Raw genomic sequence first — 18835 nt, forward strand, 5'->3', positions numbered from 1 at the left:
TAATTTGAAGACAGAAAGCAAACCAGTATAATTTGAAGACAGAAAGCAAACAGTATAATTTGAAGACAGAAAGCAAACCGGTATAATTTGAAGACAGAAAGCAAACCAGTATAATTTGAAGACAGAAAGCAAACCGGTATAATTTGAAGACAGAAAGCAAACCGGTATAATTTGAAGACAAAAAGCAAACCAGTATAATTTGAAGACAGAAAGCAAACAGTATAATTTGAAGACAGAAAGCAAACCAGTATAATTTGAAGTCAAAAAGCAAACAGTATAATTTGAAGACAGAAAGCAAACCGGTATAATTTGAAGACAAAAAGCAAACCGGTATAATTTGAAGACAAAAAGCAAACCGGTATAATTTGAAGACAGAAAGCAAACCGGTATAATTTGAAGACAGAAAGCAAACCAGTATAATTTGAAGACAGAAAGCAAACCAGTATAATTTGAAGACAGAAAGCAAACCGGTATAATTTGAAGACAGAAAGCACAGCAGTATAATTTGAAGACAGAAAGCAAACCGGTATAATTTGAAGACAGAAAGCAAACCAGTATAATTTGAAGACAGAAAGCAAACAGTATAATTTGAAGACAGAAAGCAAACCAGTATAATTTGAAGTCAAAAAGCAAACAGTATAATTTGAAGACAGAAAGCAAACCGGTATAATTTGAAGACAAAAAGCAAACCGGTATAATTTGAAGACAAAAAGCAAACCGGTATAATTTGAAGACAGAAAGCAAACCGGTATAATTTGAAGACAGAAAGCAAACCAGTATAATTTGAAGACAGAAAGCAAACCAGTATAATTTGAAGACAGAAAGCAACCCGGTATAATTTGAAGACAGAAAGCACAGCAGTATAATTTGAAGTCAAAAAGCAAACAGTATAATTTGAAGACAGAGAACAAACCGGTATAATGTGAAGACAAAAAGCAAACCGGTATAATTTGAAGACAAAAAGCAAACCAGTATAATTTGAAGACAGAAAGCAAATCGGTATAATTTGAAGACAGAAAGCAAACCGGTATAATTTGAAGACAAAAAGCAAACCGGTATAATTTGAAGACAAAAAGCAAACCAGTATAATTTGAAGACAGAAAGCAAATCGGTATAATTTGAAGACAGAAAGCAAACCAGTATAATTTGAAGACAGAAAGCAAACCAGTATAATTTGAAGACAGAAAGCAAACCAGTATAATTTGAAGACAGAAAGCAAACCGGTATAATTTGAAGACAAAAAGCAAACCGGTATAATTTGAAGACAAAAAGCAAACCAGTATAATTTGAAGACAGAAAGCAAACCGGTATAATTTGAAGACAGAAAGCAAACCAGTATAATTTGAAGACAGAAAGCAAACCAGTATAATTTGAAGAGAGAAGGCAAACCGGTATAATTTGAAGACAGAAAGCAAACCAGTATAATTTGAAGAGAGAAGGCAAACCGGTATAATTTGAAGACAGAAAGCAAACCAGTATAATTTGAAGACAGAAAGCAAACCGGTATAATTTGAAGACAGAAAGTCAGCCGGTATAATGTGAAGACAGAAAGCAAACCGGTATAATTTGAAGACAGAAAGTCAGCCGGTATAATGTGAAGACAGAAAGCAAACCAGTATAATTTGAAGTGAAAAAGAAACAGTATAATTTGAAGACAGAAAGCAAACCAGTATAATTTGAAGACAAAAACCAAATCAGTATAATTTGAAGACAAAAAGCAAACCAGTATAATTTGAAGACAGAAAGCAAACCGGTATAATTTGAAGGCAGCAAGCCAACCGGTATAATACGAAGACAGAAAGCAAACCAGTATAATTTGAAGACAAAAAGCAAACCAGTATAATTTGAAGACAGAAACCAAACCGGTGTAATTTGAAGACAGAAAGCAAACCAGTATAATTTGAAGACAAAAAGCAAACCGGTATAATTTGAAGACAAAAAGCAAACCAGTATAATTTGAAGACAGAAACCAAACCGGTGTAATTTGAAGACAGAAAGCAAAGCAGTATAATTTGAAGACAAAAAGCAAAGCAGTATAATTTGAAGACAGAAACCAAACTGGTGTAATTTGAAGACAGAAAGCAAGCCGGTATAATTTGAAGACAGAAAGCACACCAGTATAATTTGAAGTCAAAAAGCAAACCAGTATAATTTGAAGACAGAGAACAAACCGGTATAATGTGAAGACAAAAAGCAAACCGGTATAATTTGAAGACAAAAAGCAAACCAGTATAATTTGAAGACAGAAAGCAAATCGGTATAATTTGAAGACAGAAAGCAAACCAGTATAATTTGAAGACAGAAAGCAAACCAGTATAATTTGAAGACAAAAAGCAAACCGGTATAATTTGAAGACAGAAAGCAAATCGGTATAATTTGAAGACAGAAAGCAAACCAGTATAATTTGAAGACAGAAGGCAAACCGGTATAATTTGAAGACAAAAAGCAAACCGGTATAATTTGAAGACAAAAAGCAAACAGTATAATTTGAAGACAGAAAGCAAACCGGTATAATTTGAAGACAGAAAGCAAACCAGTATAATTTGAAGACAGAAAGCAAACCGGTATAATTTGAAGACAGAAAGCAAACCAGTATAATTTGAAGTCAAAAAGCAAACCGGTATAATTTGAAGACAAAAAGCAAACCAGTATAATTTGAAGACAGAAAGCAAACCGGTATAATTTGAAGACAGAAAGCAAACCGGTATAATTTGAAGACAGAAAGTCAGCCGGTATAATGTGAAGACAGAAAGCAAACCGGTATAATTTGAAGACAGAAAGTCAGCCGGTATAATTTGAAGACAGAAAGCAAACCGGTATAATTTGAAGACAGAAAGTCAGCCGGTATAATGTGAAGACAGAAAGCAAACCAGTATAATGTGAACACAGAAAGCAAAGCAGTATAATTTGAAGTCAGAAAGCAAACCGGTATAATTTGAAGACAGAAAGCAAACCAGTATAATTTGAAGACAGAAAGCAAACCGGAATAATTTGAAGTCAGAAAGCAAACCAGTATAATTTGAAGACAGAAAGCAAACCAGTATAATTTGAAGACAGAAAGCAAACCGGAATAATTTGAAGACAGAAAGTCAGCCGGTATAATGTGAAGACAGAAAGCAAACCGGTATAATTTGAAGTCAGAAAGCAAACCAGTATAATTTGAAGACAGAAAGCAAACCGGTATAATTTGAAGACAGAAAGTCAGCCAGTATAATGTGAAGACAGAAAGCAAACCGGTATAATTTGAAGTCAGAAAGCAAACCAGTATAATTTGAAGACAGAAAGCAAACCGGTATAATTTGAAGTCAGAAAGCAAACCAGTATAATTTGAAGACAGAAAGCAAACCAGTATAATTTGAAGACAAAAAGCAAACCAGTATAATTTGAAGACAGAAAGCAAACCAGTATAATTTGAAGTCAAAAAGCAAACCGGTATAATTTGAAGACAAAAAGCAAACCAGTATAATTTGAAGACAGAAAGCAAACCGGTATAATTTGAAGACAGAAAGCAAACCGGTATAATTTGAAGACAGAAAGTCAGCCGGTATAATGTGAAGACAGAAAGCAAACCGGTATAATTTGAAGACAGAAAGTCAGCCGGTATAATTTGAAGACAGAAAGCAAACCGGTATAATTTGAAGACAGAAAGTCAGCCGGTATAATGTGAAGACAGAAAGCAAACCAGTATAATGTGAACACAGAAAGCAAAGCAGTATAATTTGAAGTCAGAAAGCAAACCGGTATAATTTGAAGACAGAAAGCAAACCAGTATAATTTGAAGACAGAAAGCAAACCGGAATAATTTGAAGTCAGAAAGCAAACCAGTATAATTTGAAGACAGAAAGCAAACCAGTATAATTTGAAGACAGAAAGCAAACCGGGATAATTTGAAGACAGAAAGTCAGCCGGTATAATGTGAAGACAGATAGCAAACCGGTATAATTTGAAGTCAGAAAGCAAACCAGTATAATTTGAAGACAGAAAGCAAACCGGTATAATTTGAAGACAGAAAGTCAGCCAGTATAATGTGAAGACAGAAAGCAAACCGGTATAATTTGAAGTCAGAAAGCAAACCAGTATAATTTGAAGACAGAAAGCAAACCGGAATAATTTGAAGACAGAAAGTCAGCCGGTATAATGTGAAGACAGAAAGCAAACCGGTATAATTTGAAGACAGAAAGCAAACCGGTATAATTTGAAGACAGAAAGTCAGCCGGTATAATTTGAAGACAGAAAGCAAACCGGTATAATTTGAAGACAAAAAGCAAACCAGTATAATTTGAAGACAGAAAGCAAACCGGTGTAATTTGAAGACAGAAAGCAAACCAGTATAATTTGAAGACAAAAAGCAAACCAGTATAATTTGAAGACAGAAAGCAAACCGGTATAATTTGAAGACAGAAAGCAAACCAGTATAATTTGAAGACAAAAAGCAAACCATTATAATTTGAAGACAGAAAGCAAACCAGTATAATTTGAAGACAAAAAGCAAACCGGTATAATTTGAAGACAAAAAGCAAACCAGTATAATTTGAAGACAGAAAGCAAACCGGTGTAATTTGAAGACAGAAAGCAAATAGTATAATTTGAAGACAAAAAGCAAACCAGTATAATTTGAAGACAGAAAGCAAACCGCTGCAATTTGAAGACAGAAAGCAAACCAGTATAATTTGAAGACAGAAAGCAACCGGTATAATTTGAAGACAGAAAGCAAACCGGTATAATTTGAAGACGGAAAGCAAACCGGTGTAATTTGAAGACAGAAAGTCAGCTGGTATAATGTGAAGACAGAAAGTCAGCCGGTATAATTTGAAGACAGAAAGCAAACCGGTATAATTTGAAGACAGAAAGTCAGCCGGTATAATGTGAAGACAGAAAGTCAGCCGGTATAATGTGAAGACAGAAAGCAAACCGGTATAATTTGAAGACAGAAAGCAAACCAGTATAATTTGAAGACAAATAGCAAACCAGTATAATTTGAAGACAGAAAGCAAACCAGTATAATTTGAAGACAGAAAGCAAACCAGTATAATTTGAAGACAGAAAGCAAACCGGTATAATTTGAAGACAGAAAGCAAACCAGTATAATTTGAAGACAGAAAGCAAACAGTATAATTTGAAGACAGAAAGCAAACCGGTATAATTTGAAGACAGAAAGCAAACCAGTATAATTTGAAGACAGAAAGCAAACCGGTATAATTTGAAGACAGAAAGCAAACCGGTATAATTTGAAGACAAAAAGCAAACCAGTATAATTTGAAGACAGAAAGCAAACAGTATAATTTGAAGACAGAAAGCAAACCGGTATAATTTGAAGACAAAAAGCAAACCAGTATAATTTGAAGACAGAAAGCAAACCGGTGTAATTTGAAGACAGAAAGCAAACCAGTATAATTTGAAGACAAAAAGCAAACCAGTATAATTTGAAGACAGAAAGCAAACCGGTATAATTTGAAGACAGAAAGTCAGCCGGTATAATGTGAAGACAGAAAGCAAACTGGTATAATTTGAAGACAGAAAGCAAACCAGTATAATTTGAAGACAAATAGCAAACCAGTATAATTTGAAGACAGAAAGCAAACCAGTATAATTTGAAGACAGAAAGCACAGCAGTATAATTTGAAGACAGAAAGCAAACCGGTATAATTTGAAGACAGAAAGCAAACCAGTATAATTTGAAGACAGAAAGCAAACAGTATAATTTGAAGACAGAAAGCAAACCAGTATAATTTGAAGTCAAAAAGCAAACAGTATAATTTGAAGACAGAAAGCAAACCGGTATAATTTGAAGACAAAAAGCAAACCGGTATAATTTGAAGACAAAAAGCAAACCGGTATAATTTGAAGACAGAAAGCAAACCGGTATAATTTGAAGACAGAAAGCAAACCAGTATAATTTGAAGACAGAAAGCAAACCAGTATAATTTGAAGACAGAAAGCAACCCGGTATAATTTGAAGACAGAAAGCAAACCAGTATAATTTGAAGTGAAAAAGAAACAGTATAATTTGAAGACAGAAAGCAAACCAGTATAATTTGAAGACAAAAACCAAATCAGTATAATTTGAAGACAAAAAGCAAACCAGTATAATTTGAAGACAGAAAGCAAACCGGTATAATTTGAAGGCAGCAAGCCAACCGGTATAATACGAAGACAGAAAGCAAACCAGTATAATTTGAAGACAAAAAGCAAACCAGTATAATTTGAAGACAGAAACCAAACCGGTGTAATTTGAAGACAGAAAGCAAACCAGTATAATTTGAAGACAAAAAGCAAACCGGTATAATTTGAAGACAAAAAGCAAACCAGTATAATTTGAAGACAGAAACCAAACCGGTGTAATTTGAAGACAGAAAGCAAACCAGTATAATTTGAAGACAAAAAGCAAAGCAGTATAATTTGAAGACAGAAACCAAACTGGTGTAATTTGAAGACAGAAAGCAAGCCGGTATAATTTGAAGACAGAAAGCACACCAGTATAATTTGAAGTCAAAAAGCAAACCAGTATAATTTGAAGACAGAGAACAAACCGGTATAATGTGAAGACAAAAAGCAAACCGGTATAATTTGAAGACAAAAAGCAAACCAGTATAATTTGAAGACAGAAAGCAAATCGGTATAATTTGAAGACAGAAAGCAAACCAGTATAATTTGAAGACAGAAAGCAAACCAGTATAATTTGAAGACAAAAAGCAAACCGGTATAATTTGAAGACAGAAAGCAAATCGGTATAATTTGAAGACAGAAAGCAAACCAGTATAATTTGAAGACAGAAGGCAAACCGGTATAATTTGAAGACAAAAAGCAAACCGGTATAATTTGAAGACAAAAAGCAAACAGTATAATTTGAAGACAGAAAGCAAACCGGTATAATTTGAAGACAGAAAGCAAACCAGTATAATTTGAAGACAGAAAGCAAACCGGTATAATTTGAAGACAGAAAGCAAACCAGTATAATTTGAAGTCAAAAAGCAAACCGGTATAATTTGAAGACAAAAAGCAAACCAGTATAATTTGAAGACAGAAAGCAAACCGGTATAATTTGAAGACAGAAAGCAAACCGGTATAATTTGAAGACAGAAAGTCAGCCGGTATAATGTGAAGACAGAAAGCAAACCGGTATAATTTGAAGACAGAAAGTCAGCCGGTATAATTTGAAGACAGAAAGCAAACCGGTATAATTTGAAGACAGAAAGTCAGCCGGTATAATGTGAAGACAGAAAGCAAACCAGTATAATGTGAACACAGAAAGCAAAGCAGTATAATTTGAAGTCAGAAAGCAAACCGGTATAATTTGAAGACAGAAAGCAAACCAGTATAATTTGAAGACAGAAAGCAAACCGGAATAATTTGAAGTCAGAAAGCAAACCAGTATAATTTGAAGACAGAAAGCAAACCAGTATAATTTGAAGACAGAAAGCAAACCGGAATAATTTGAAGACAGAAAGTCAGCCGGTATAATGTGAAGACAGAAAGCAAACCGGTATAATTTGAAGTCAGAAAGCAAACCAGTATAATTTGAAGACAGAAAGCAAACCGGTATAATTTGAAGACAGAAAGTCAGCCAGTATAATGTGAAGACAGAAAGCAAACCGGTATAATTTGAAGTCAGAAAGCAAACCAGTATAATTTGAAGACAGAAAGCAAACCGGTATAATTTGAAGTCAGAAAGCAAACCAGTATAATTTGAAGACAGAAAGCAAACCAGTATAATTTGAAGACAAAAAGCAAACCAGTATAATTTGAAGACAGAAAGCAAACCAGTATAATTTGAAGTCAAAAAGCAAACCGGTATAATTTGAAGACAAAAAGCAAACCAGTATAATTTGAAGACAGAAAGCAAACCGGTATAATTTGAAGACAGAAAGCAAACCGGTATAATTTGAAGACAGAAAGTCAGCCGGTATAATGTGAAGACAGAAAGCAAACCGGTATAATTTGAAGACAGAAAGTCAGCCGGTATAATTTGAAGACAGAAAGCAAACCGGTATAATTTGAAGACAGAAAGTCAGCCGGTATAATGTGAAGACAGAAAGCAAACCAGTATAATGTGAACACAGAAAGCAAAGCAGTATAATTTGAAGTCAGAAAGCAAACCGGTATAATTTGAAGACAGAAAGCAAACCAGTATAATTTGAAGACAGAAAGCAAACCGGAATAATTTGAAGTCAGAAAGCAAACCAGTATAATTTGAAGACAGAAAGCAAACCAGTATAATTTGAAGACAGAAAGCAAACCGGAATAATTTGAAGACAGAAAGTCAGCCGGTATAATGTGAAGACAGATAGCAAACCGGTATAATTTGAAGTCAGAAAGCAAACCAGTATAATTTGAAGACAGAAAGCAAACCGGTATAATTTGAAGACAGAAAGTCAGCCAGTATAATGTGAAGACAGAAAGCAAACCGGTATAATTTGAAGTCAGAAAGCAAACCAGTATAATTTGAAGACAGAAAGCAAACCGGAATAATTTGAAGACAGAAAGTCAGCCGGTATAATGTGAAGACAGAAAGCAAACCGGTATAATTTGAAGACAGAAAGCAAACCGGTATAATTTGAAGACAGAAAGTCAGCCGGTATAATTTGAAGACAGAAAGCAAACCGGTATAATTTGAAGACAAAAAGCAAACCAGTATAATTTGAAGACAGAAAGCAAACCGGTGTAATTTGAAGACAGAAAGCAAACCAGTATAATTTGAAGACAAAAAGCAAACCAGTATAATTTGAAGACAGAAAGCAAACCGGTATAATTTGAAGACAGAAAGCAAACCAGTATAATTTGAAGACAAAAAGCAAACCATTATAATTTGAAGACAGAAAGCAAACCAGTATAATTTGAAGACAAAAAGCAAACCGGTATAATTTGAAGACAAAAAGCAAACCAGTATAATTTGAAGACAGAAAGCAAACCGGTGTAATTTGAAGACAGAAAGCAAATAGTATAATTTGAAGACAAAAAGCAAACCAGTATAATTTGAAGACAGAAAGCAAACCGCTGCAATTTGAAGACAGAAAGCAAACCAGTATAATTTGAAGACAGAAAGCAAACCGGTATAATTTGAAGACAGAAAGCAAACCGGTATAATTTGAAGACGGAAAGCAAACCGGTGTAATTTGAAGACAGAAAGTCAGCTGGTATAATGTGAAGACAGAAAGTCAGCCGGTATAATTTGAAGACAGAAAGCAAACCGGTATAATTTGAAGACAGAAAGTCAGCCGGTATAATGTGAAGACAGAAAGTCAGCCGGTATAATGTGAAGACAGAAAGCAAACCGGTATAATTTGAAGACAGAAAGCAAACCAGTATAATTTGAAGACAAATAGCAAACCAGTATAATTTGAAGACAGAAAGCAAACCAGTATAATTTGAAGACAGAAAGCAAACCAGTATAATTTGAAGACAGAAAGCAAACCGGTATAATTTGAAGACAGAAAGCAAACCAGTATAATTTGAAGACAGAAAGCAAACAGTATAATTTGAAGACAGAAAGCAAACCGGTATAATTTGAAGACAGAAAGCAAACCAGTATAATTTGAAGACAGAAAGCAAACCGGTATAATTTGAAGACAGAAAGCAAACCGGTATAATTTGAAGACAAAAAGCAAACCAGTATAATTTGAAGACAGAAAGCAAACAGTATAATTTGAAGACAGAAAGCAAACCGGTATAATTTGAAGACAAAAAGCAAACCAGTATAATTTGAAGACAGAAAGCAAACCGGTGTAATTTGAAGACAGAAAGCAAACCAGTATAATTTGAAGACAAAAAGCAAACCAGTATAATTTGAAGACAGAAAGCAAACCGGTATAATTTGAAGACAGAAAGTCAGCCGGTATAATGTGAAGACAGAAAGCAAACTGGTATAATTTGAAGACAGAAAGCAAACCAGTATAATTTGAAGACAAATAGCAAACCAGTATAATTTGAAGACAGAAAGCAAACCAGTATAATTTGAAGACAGAAAGCACAGCAGTATAATTTGAAGACAGAAAGCAAACCGGTATAATTTGAAGACAGAAAGCAAACCAGTATAATTTGAAGACAGAAAGCAAACAGTATAATTTGAAGACAGAAAGCAAACCAGTATAATTTGAAGTCAAAAAGCAAACAGTATAATTTGAAGACAGAAAGCAAACCGGTATAATTTGAAGACAAAAAGCAAACCGGTATAATTTGAAGACAAAAAGCAAACCGGTATAATTTGAAGACAGAAAGCAAACCGGTATAATTTGAAGACAGAAAGCAAACCAGTATAATTTGAAGACAGAAAGCAAACCAGTATAATTTGAAGACAGAAAGCAACCCGGTATAATTTGAAGACAGAAAGCACAGCAGTATAATTTGAAGTCAAAAAGCAAACAGTATAATTTGAAGACAGAGAACAAACCGGTATAATGTGAAGACAAAAAGCAAACCGGTATAATTTGAAGACAAAAAGCAAACCAGTATAATTTGAAGACAGAAAGCAAATCGGTATAATTTGAAGACAGAAAGCAAACCGGTATAATTTGAAGACAAAAAGCAAACCGGTATAATTTGAAGACAAAAAGCAAACCAGTATAATTTGAAGACAGAAAGCAAACCAGTATAATTTGAAGACAGAAAGCAAACCAGTATAATTTGAAGACAGAAAGCAAACCAGTATAATTTGAAGACAGAAAGCAAACCGGTATAATTTGAAGACAAAAAGCAAACCGGTATAATTTGAAGACAAAAAGCAAACCAGTATAATTTGAAGACAGAAAGCAAACCGGTATAATTTGAAGACAGAAAGCAAACCAGTATAATTTGAAGACATAAAGCAAACCAGTATAATTTGAAGAGAGAAGGCAAACCGGTATAATTTGAAGACAGAAAGCAAACCAGTATAATTTGAAGAGAGAAGGCAAACCGGTATAATTTGAAGACAGAAAGCAAACCAGTATAATTTGAAGACAGAAAGCAAACCGGTATAATTTGAAGACAGAAAGTCAGCCGGTATAATGTGAAGACAGAAAGCAAACCGGTATAATTTGAAGACAGAAAGTCAGCCGGTATAATGTGAAGACAGAAAGCAAACCAGTATAATTTGAAGTGAAAAAGAAACAGTATAATTTGAAGACAGAAAGCAAACCAGTATAATTTGAAGACAAAAACCAAATCAGTATAATTTGAAGACAAAAAGCAAACCAGTATAATTTGAAGACAGAAAGCAAACCGGTATAATTTGAAGGCAGCAAGCCAACCGGTATAATACGAAGACAGAAAGCAAACCAGTATAATTTGAAGACAAAAAGCAAACCAGTATAATTTGAAGACAGAAACCAAACCGGTGTAATTTGAAGACAGAAAGCAAACCAGTATAATTTGAAGACAAAAAGCAAAGCAGTATAATTTGAAGACAGAAACCAAACTGGTGTAATTTGAAGACAGAAAGCAAGCCGGTATAATTTGAAGACAGAAAGCACACCAGTATAATTTGAAGTCAAAAAGCAAACCAGTATAATTTGAAGACAGAGAACAAACCGGTATAATGTGAAGACAAAAAGCAAACCGGTATAATTTGAAGACAAAAAGCAAACCAGTATAATTTGAAGACAGAAAGCAAATCGGTATAATTTGAAGACAGAAAGCAAACCAGTATAATTTGAAGACAGAAAGCAAACCAGTATAATTTGAAGACAAAAAGCAAACCGGTATAATTTGAAGACAGAAAGCAAATCGGTATAATTTGAAGACAGAAAGCAAACCAGTATAATTTGAAGACAGAAGGCAAACCGGTATAATTTGAAGACAAAAAGCAAACCGGTATAATTTGAAGACAAAAAGCAAACAGTATAATTTGAAGACAGAAAGCAAACCGGTATAATTTGAAGACAGAAAGCAAACCAGTATAATTTGAAGACAGAAAGCAAACCGGTATAATTTGAAGACAGAAAGCAAACCAGTATAATTTGAAGTCAAAAAGCAAACCGGTATAATTTGAAGACAAAAAGCAAACCAGTATAATTTGAAGACAGAAAGCAAACCGGTATAATTTGAAGACAGAAAGCAAACCGGTATAATTTGAAGACAGAAAGTCAGCCGGTATAATGTGAAGACAGAAAGCAAACCGGTATAATTTGAAGACAGAAAGTCAGCCGGTATAATTTGAAGACAGAAAGCAAACCGGTATAATTTGAAGACAGAAAGTCAGCCGGTATAATGTGAAGACAGAAAGCAAACCAGTATAATGTGAACACAGAAAGCAAAGCAGTATAATTTGAAGTCAGAAAGCAAACCAGTATAATTTGAAGACAGAAAGCAAACCGGAATAATTTGAAGTCAGAAAGCAAACCAGTATAATTTGAAGACAGAAAGCAAACCAGTATAATTTGAAGACAGAAAGCAAACCGGAATAATTTGAAGACAGAAAGTCAGCCGGTATAATGTGAAGACAGAAAGCAAACCGGTATAATTTGAAGTCAGAAAGCAAACCAGTATAATTTGAAGACAGAAAGCAAACCGGTATAATTTGAAGACAGAAAGTCAGCCAGTATAATGTGAAGACAGAAAGCAAACCGGTATAATTTGAAGTCAGAAAGCAAACCAGTATAATTTGAAGACAGAAAGCAAACCGGTATAATTTGAAGTCAGAAAGCAAACCAGTATAATTTGAAGACAGAAAGCAAACCAGTATAATTTGAAGACAAAAAGCAAACCAGTATAATTTGAAGACAGAAAGCAAACCAGTATAATTTGAAGTCAAAAAGCAAACCGGTATAATTTGAAGACAAAAAGCAAACCAGTATAATTTGAAGACAGAAAGCAAACCGGTATAATTTGAAGACAGAAAGCAAACCGGTATAATTTGAAGACAGAAAGTCAGCCGGTATAATGTGAAGACAGAAAGCAAACCGGTATAATTTGAAGACAGAAAGTCAGCCGGTATAATTTGAAGACAGAAAGCAAACCGGTATAATTTGAAGACAGAAAGTCAGCCGGTATAATGTGAAGACAGAAAGCAAACCAGTATAATGTGAACACAGAAAGCAAAGCAGTATAATTTGAAGTCAGAAAGCAAACCGGTATAATTTGAAGACAGAAAGCAAACCAGTATAATTTGAAGACAGAAAGCAAACCGGAATAATTTGAAGTCAGAAAGCAAACCAGTATAATTTGAAGACAGAAAGCAAACCAGTATAATTTGAAGACAGAAAGCAAACCGGAATAATTTGAAGACAGAAAGTCAGCCGGTATAATGTGAAGACAGATAGCAAACCGGTATAATTTGAAGTCAGAAAGCAAACCAGTATAATTTGAAGACAGAAAGCAAACCGGTATAATTTGAAGACAGAAAGTCAGCCAGTATAATGTGAAGACAGAAAGCAAACCGGTATAATTTGAAGTCAGAAAGCAAACCAGTATAATTTGAAGACAGAAAGCAAACCGGAATAATTTGAAGACAGAAAGTCAGCCGGTATAATGTGAAGACAGAAAGCAAACCGGTATAATTTGAAGACAGAAAGCAAACCGGTATAATTTGAAGACAGAAAGTCAGCCGGTATAATTTGAAGACAGAAAGCAAACCGGTATAATTTGAAGACAAAAAGCAAACCAGTATAATTTGAAGACAGAAAGCAAACCGGTGTAATTTGAAGACAGAAAGCAAACCAGTATAATTTGAAGACAAAAAGCAAACCAGTATAATTTGAAGACAGAAAGCAAACCGGTATAATTTGAAGACAGAAAGCAAACCAGTATAATTTGAAGACAAAAAGCAAACCATTATAATTTGAAGACAGAAAGCAAACCAGTATAATTTGAAGACAAAAAGCAAACCGGTATAATTTGAAGACAAAAAGCAAACCAGTATAATTTGAAGACAGAAAGCAAACCGGTGTAATTTGAAGACAGAAAGCAAATAGTATAATTTGAAGACAAAAAGCAAACCAGTATAATTTGAAGACAGAAAGCAAACCGCTGCAATTTGAAGACAGAAAGCAAACCAGTATAATTTGAAGACAGAAAGCAAACCAGTATAATTTGAAGACAAATAGCAAACCAGTATAATTTGAAGACAGAAAGCAAACCAGTATAATTTGAAGACAGAAAGCAAACCAGTATAATTTGAAGACAGAAAGCAAACCGGTATAATTTGAAGACAGAAAGCAAACCAGTATAATTTGAAGACAGAAAGCAAACAGTATAATTTGAAGACAGAAAGCAAACCGGTATAATTTGAAGACAGAAAGCAAACCAGTATAATTTGAAGACAGAAAGCAAACCGGTATAATTTGAAGACAGAAAGCAAACCGGTATAATTTGAAGACAAAAAGCAAACCAGTATAATTTGAAGACAGAAAGCAAACAGTATAATTTGAAGACAGAAAGCAAACCGGTATAATTTGAAGACAAAAAGCAAACCAGTATAATTTGAAGACAGAAAGCAAACCGGTGTAATTTGAAGACAGAAAGCAAACCAGTATAATTTGAAGACAAAAAGCAAACCAGTATAATTTGAAGACAGAAAGCAAACCGGTATAATTTGAAGACAGAAAGTCAGCCGGTATAATGTGAAGACAGAAAGCAAACTGGTATAATTTGAAGACAGAAAGCAAACCAGTATAATTTGAAGACAAATAGCAAACCAGTATAATTTGAAGACAGAAAGCAAACCAGTATAATTTGAAGACAGAAAGCAAACCAGTATAATTTGAAGACAGAAAGCAAACCGGTATAATTTGAAGACAGAAAGCAAACCAGTATAATTTGAAGACAGAAAGCAAACAGTATAATTTGAAGACAGAAAGCAAACCGGTATAATTTGAAGACAGAAAGCAAACCAGTATAATTTGAAGACAGAAAGCAAACCGGTATAATTTGAAGACAGAAAGCAAACCGGTATAATTTGAAGACAAAAAGCAAACCGGTATAATTTGAAGACAAAAAGCAAACCGGTATAATTTGAAGACAGAAAGCAAACCGGTATAATTTGAAGACAGAAAGCAAACCAGTATAATTTGAAGACAGAAAGCAAACCAGTATAATTTGAAGACAGAAAGCAAACCGGTATAATTTGAAGACAGAAAGCACAGCAGTATAATTTGAAGACAGAAAGCAAACCGGTATAATTTGAAGACAGAAAGCAAACCAGTATAATTTGAAGACAGAAAGCAAACAGTATAATTTGAAGACAGAAAGCAAAACAGTATAATTTGAAGTCAAAAAGCAAACAGTATAATTTGAAGACAGAAAGCAAACCGGTATAATTTGAAGACAAAAAGCAAACCGGTATAATTTGAAGACAAAAAGCAAACCGGTATAATTTGAAGACAGAAAGCAAACCGGTATAATTTGAAGACAGAAAGCAAACCAGTATAATTTGAAGACAGAAAGCAAACCAGTATAATTTGAAGACAGAAAGCAACCCGGTATAATTTGAAGACAGAAAGCAACCCAGTATAATTTGAAGTCAAAAAGCAAACAGTATAATTTGAAGACAGAGAACAAACCGGTATAATTTGAAGACAGAAAGCAAATCGGTATAATTTGAAGACAGAAAGCAAACCGGTATAATTTGAAGACAGAAAGCAAATCGGTATAATTTGAAGACAAAAAGCAAACCAGTATAATTTGAAGACAAAAAGCAAACCAGTATAATTTGAAGACAGAAAGCAAATCGGTATAATTTGAAGACAGAAAGCAAACCGGTATAATTTGAAGACAAAAAGCAAACCGGTATAATTTGAAGACAAAAAGCAAACCAGTATAATTTGAAGACAGAAAGCAAATCGGTATAATTTTAAGACAGAAAGCAAACCGGTATAATTTGAAGACAAAAAGCAAACCGGTATAATTTGAAGACAAAAAGCAAACCAGTATAATTTGAAGACAGAAAGCAAATCGGTATAATTTGAAGACAGAAAGCAAACCAGTATAATGGAAGACAGAAAGCAAACCAGTATAATTTGAAGACAGAAAGCAAACCAGTATAATTTGAAGACAGAAAGCAAACCGGTATAATTTGAAGACAAAAAGCAAACCAGTATAATTTGAAGACAGAAAGCAAACCGGTATAATTTGAAGACAGAAAGCAAACCAGTATAATTTGAAGACAGAAAGCAAACCAGTATAATTTGAAGAGAGAAGGCAAACCGGTATAATTTGAAGACAGAAAGCAAACCAGTATAATTTGAAGAGAGAAGGCAAACCGGTATAATTTGAAGACAGAAAGCAAACCAGTATAATTTGAAGACAGAAAGCAAACCGGTATAATTTGAAGACAGAAAGTCAGCCGGTATAATGTGAAGACAGAAAGCAAACCGGTATAATTTGAAGACAGAAAGTCAGCCGGTATAATGTGAAGACAGAAAGCAAACCAGTATAATTTGAAGTGAAAAAGAAACAGTATAATTTGAAGACAGAAAGCAAACCAGTATAATTTGAAGACAAAAACCAAATCAGTATAATTTGAAGCCAAAAAGCAAACCAGTATAATTTGAAGACAGAAAGCAAACCGGTATAATTTGAAGGCAGCAAGCCAACCGGTATAATACGAAGACAGAAAGCAAACCAGTATAATTTGAAGACAAAAAGCAAACCAGTATAATTTGAAGACAGAAACCAAACCGGTGTAATTTGAAGACAGAAAGCAAACCAGTATAATTTGAAGACAAAAAGCAAACCGGTATAATTTGAAGACAAAAAGCAAACCAGTATAATTTGAAGACAGAAACCAAACCGGTGTAATTTGAAGACAGAAAGCAAACCAGTATAATTTGAAGACAAAAAGCAAAGCAGTATAATTTGAAGACAGAAACCAAACTGGTGTAATTTGAAGACAGAAAGCAAACCGGTATAATTTGAAGACAGAAAGCACACCAGTATAATTTGAAGTCAAAAAGCAAACCAGTATAATTTGAAGACAGAGAACAAACCGGTATAATGTGAAGACAAAAAGCAAACCGGTATAATTTGAAGACAAAAAGCAAACCAGTATAATTTGAAGACAGAAAGCAAATCGGTATAATTTGAAGACAGAAAGCAAACCAGTATAATTTGAAGACAGAAAGCAAACCAGTATAATTTGAAGACAGAAGGCAAACCGGTATAATTTGAAGACAAAAAGCAAACCGGTATAATTTGAAGACAAAAAGCAAACAGTATAATTTGAAGACAGAAAGCAAACCGGTATAATTTGAAGACAGAAAGCAAACCAGTATAATTTGAAGACAGAAAGCAAACCGGTATAATTTGAAGACAGAAAGCAAACCAGTATAATTTGAAGTCAAAAAGCAAACCGGTATAATTTGAAGACAAAAAGCAAACCAGTATAATTTGAAGACAGAAAGCAAACCGGTATAATTTGAAGACAGAAAGCAAACCGGTATAATTTGAAGACAGAAAGTCAGCCGGTATAATGTGAAGACAGAAAGCAAACCGGTATAATTTGAAGACAGAAAGTCAGCCGGTATAATTTGAAGACAGAAAGCAAACCGGTATAATTTGAAGACAGAAAGTCAGCCGGTATAATGTGAAGATAGAAAGCAAACCGGTATAATTTGAACACAGAAAGCAAAGCAGTATAATTTGAAGTCAGAAAGCAAACCGGTATAATTTGAAGACAGAAAGCAAACCAGTATAATTTGAAGACAGAAAGCAAACCGGTATAATTTGAAGACAGAAAGTCAGCCGGTATAATGTGAAGATAGAAAGCAAACCAGTATAATGTGAACACAGAAAGCAAAGCAGTATAATTTGAAGTCAGAAAGCAAACCGGTATAATTTGAAGACAGAAAGCAAACCAGTATAATTTGAAGACAGAAAGCAAACCGGAATAATTTGAAGTCAGAAAGCAAACCAGTATAATTTGAAGACAGAAAGCAAACCAGTATAATTTGAAGACAGAAAGCAAACCGGAATAATTTGAAGACAGAAAGTCAGCCGGTATAATGTGAAGACAGAAAGCAAACCGGTATAATTTGAAGACAGAAAGTCAGCCGGTATAATGTGAAGATAGAAAGCAAACCAGTATAATGTGAACACAGAAAGCAAAGCAGTATAATTTGAAGTCAGAAAGCAAACCGGTATAATTTGAAGACAGAAAGCAAACCGGTATAATTTGAAGTCAAAAAGCAAACAGTATAATTTGAAGACAAAAAGCAAACCGGTATAATTTGAAGACAAAAAGCAAACCAGTATAATTTGAAGACAGAAACCAAACCGGTGTAATTTGAAGACAGAAAGCAAACCAGTATAATTTGAAGACAAAAAGCAAAGCAGTATAATTTGAAGACAGAAACCAAACTGGTGTAATTTGAAGACAGAAAGCAAACCGGTATAATTTGAAGACAGAAAGCACACCAGTATAATTTGAAGTCAAAAAGCAAACCAGTATAATTTGAAGACAGAGAACAAACCGGTATAATGTGAAGACAAAAAGCAAACCGGTATAATTTGAAGACAAAAAGCAAACCAGTATAATTTGAAGACAGAAAGCAAATCGGTATAATTTGAAGACAGAAAGCAAACCAGTATAATTTGAAGACAGAAAGCAAACCAGTATAATTTGAAGACAAAAAGCAAACCGGTATAATTTGAAGACAGAAAGCAAATCGGTATAATTTGAAGACAGAAAGCAAACCAGTATAATTTGAAGACAGAAGGCAAACCGGTATAATTTGAAGACAAAAAGCAAACCGGTATAATTTGAAGACAAAAAGCAAACAGTATAATTTGAAGACAGAAAGCAAACCGGTATAATTTGAAGACAGAAAGCAAACCAGTATAATTTGAAGACAGAAAGCAAACCGGTATAATTTGAAGACAGAAAGCAAACCAGTATAATTTGAAGTCAAAAAGCAAACCGGTATAA

This window comes from Myxine glutinosa, chromosome 8 (assembly GCF_964187855.1).
Source record: "Myxine glutinosa chromosome 8, kmMyxGlut1.1, whole genome shotgun sequence".
NCBI lineage: Eukaryota > Metazoa > Chordata > Myxini > Myxiniformes > Myxinidae > Myxine > Myxine glutinosa.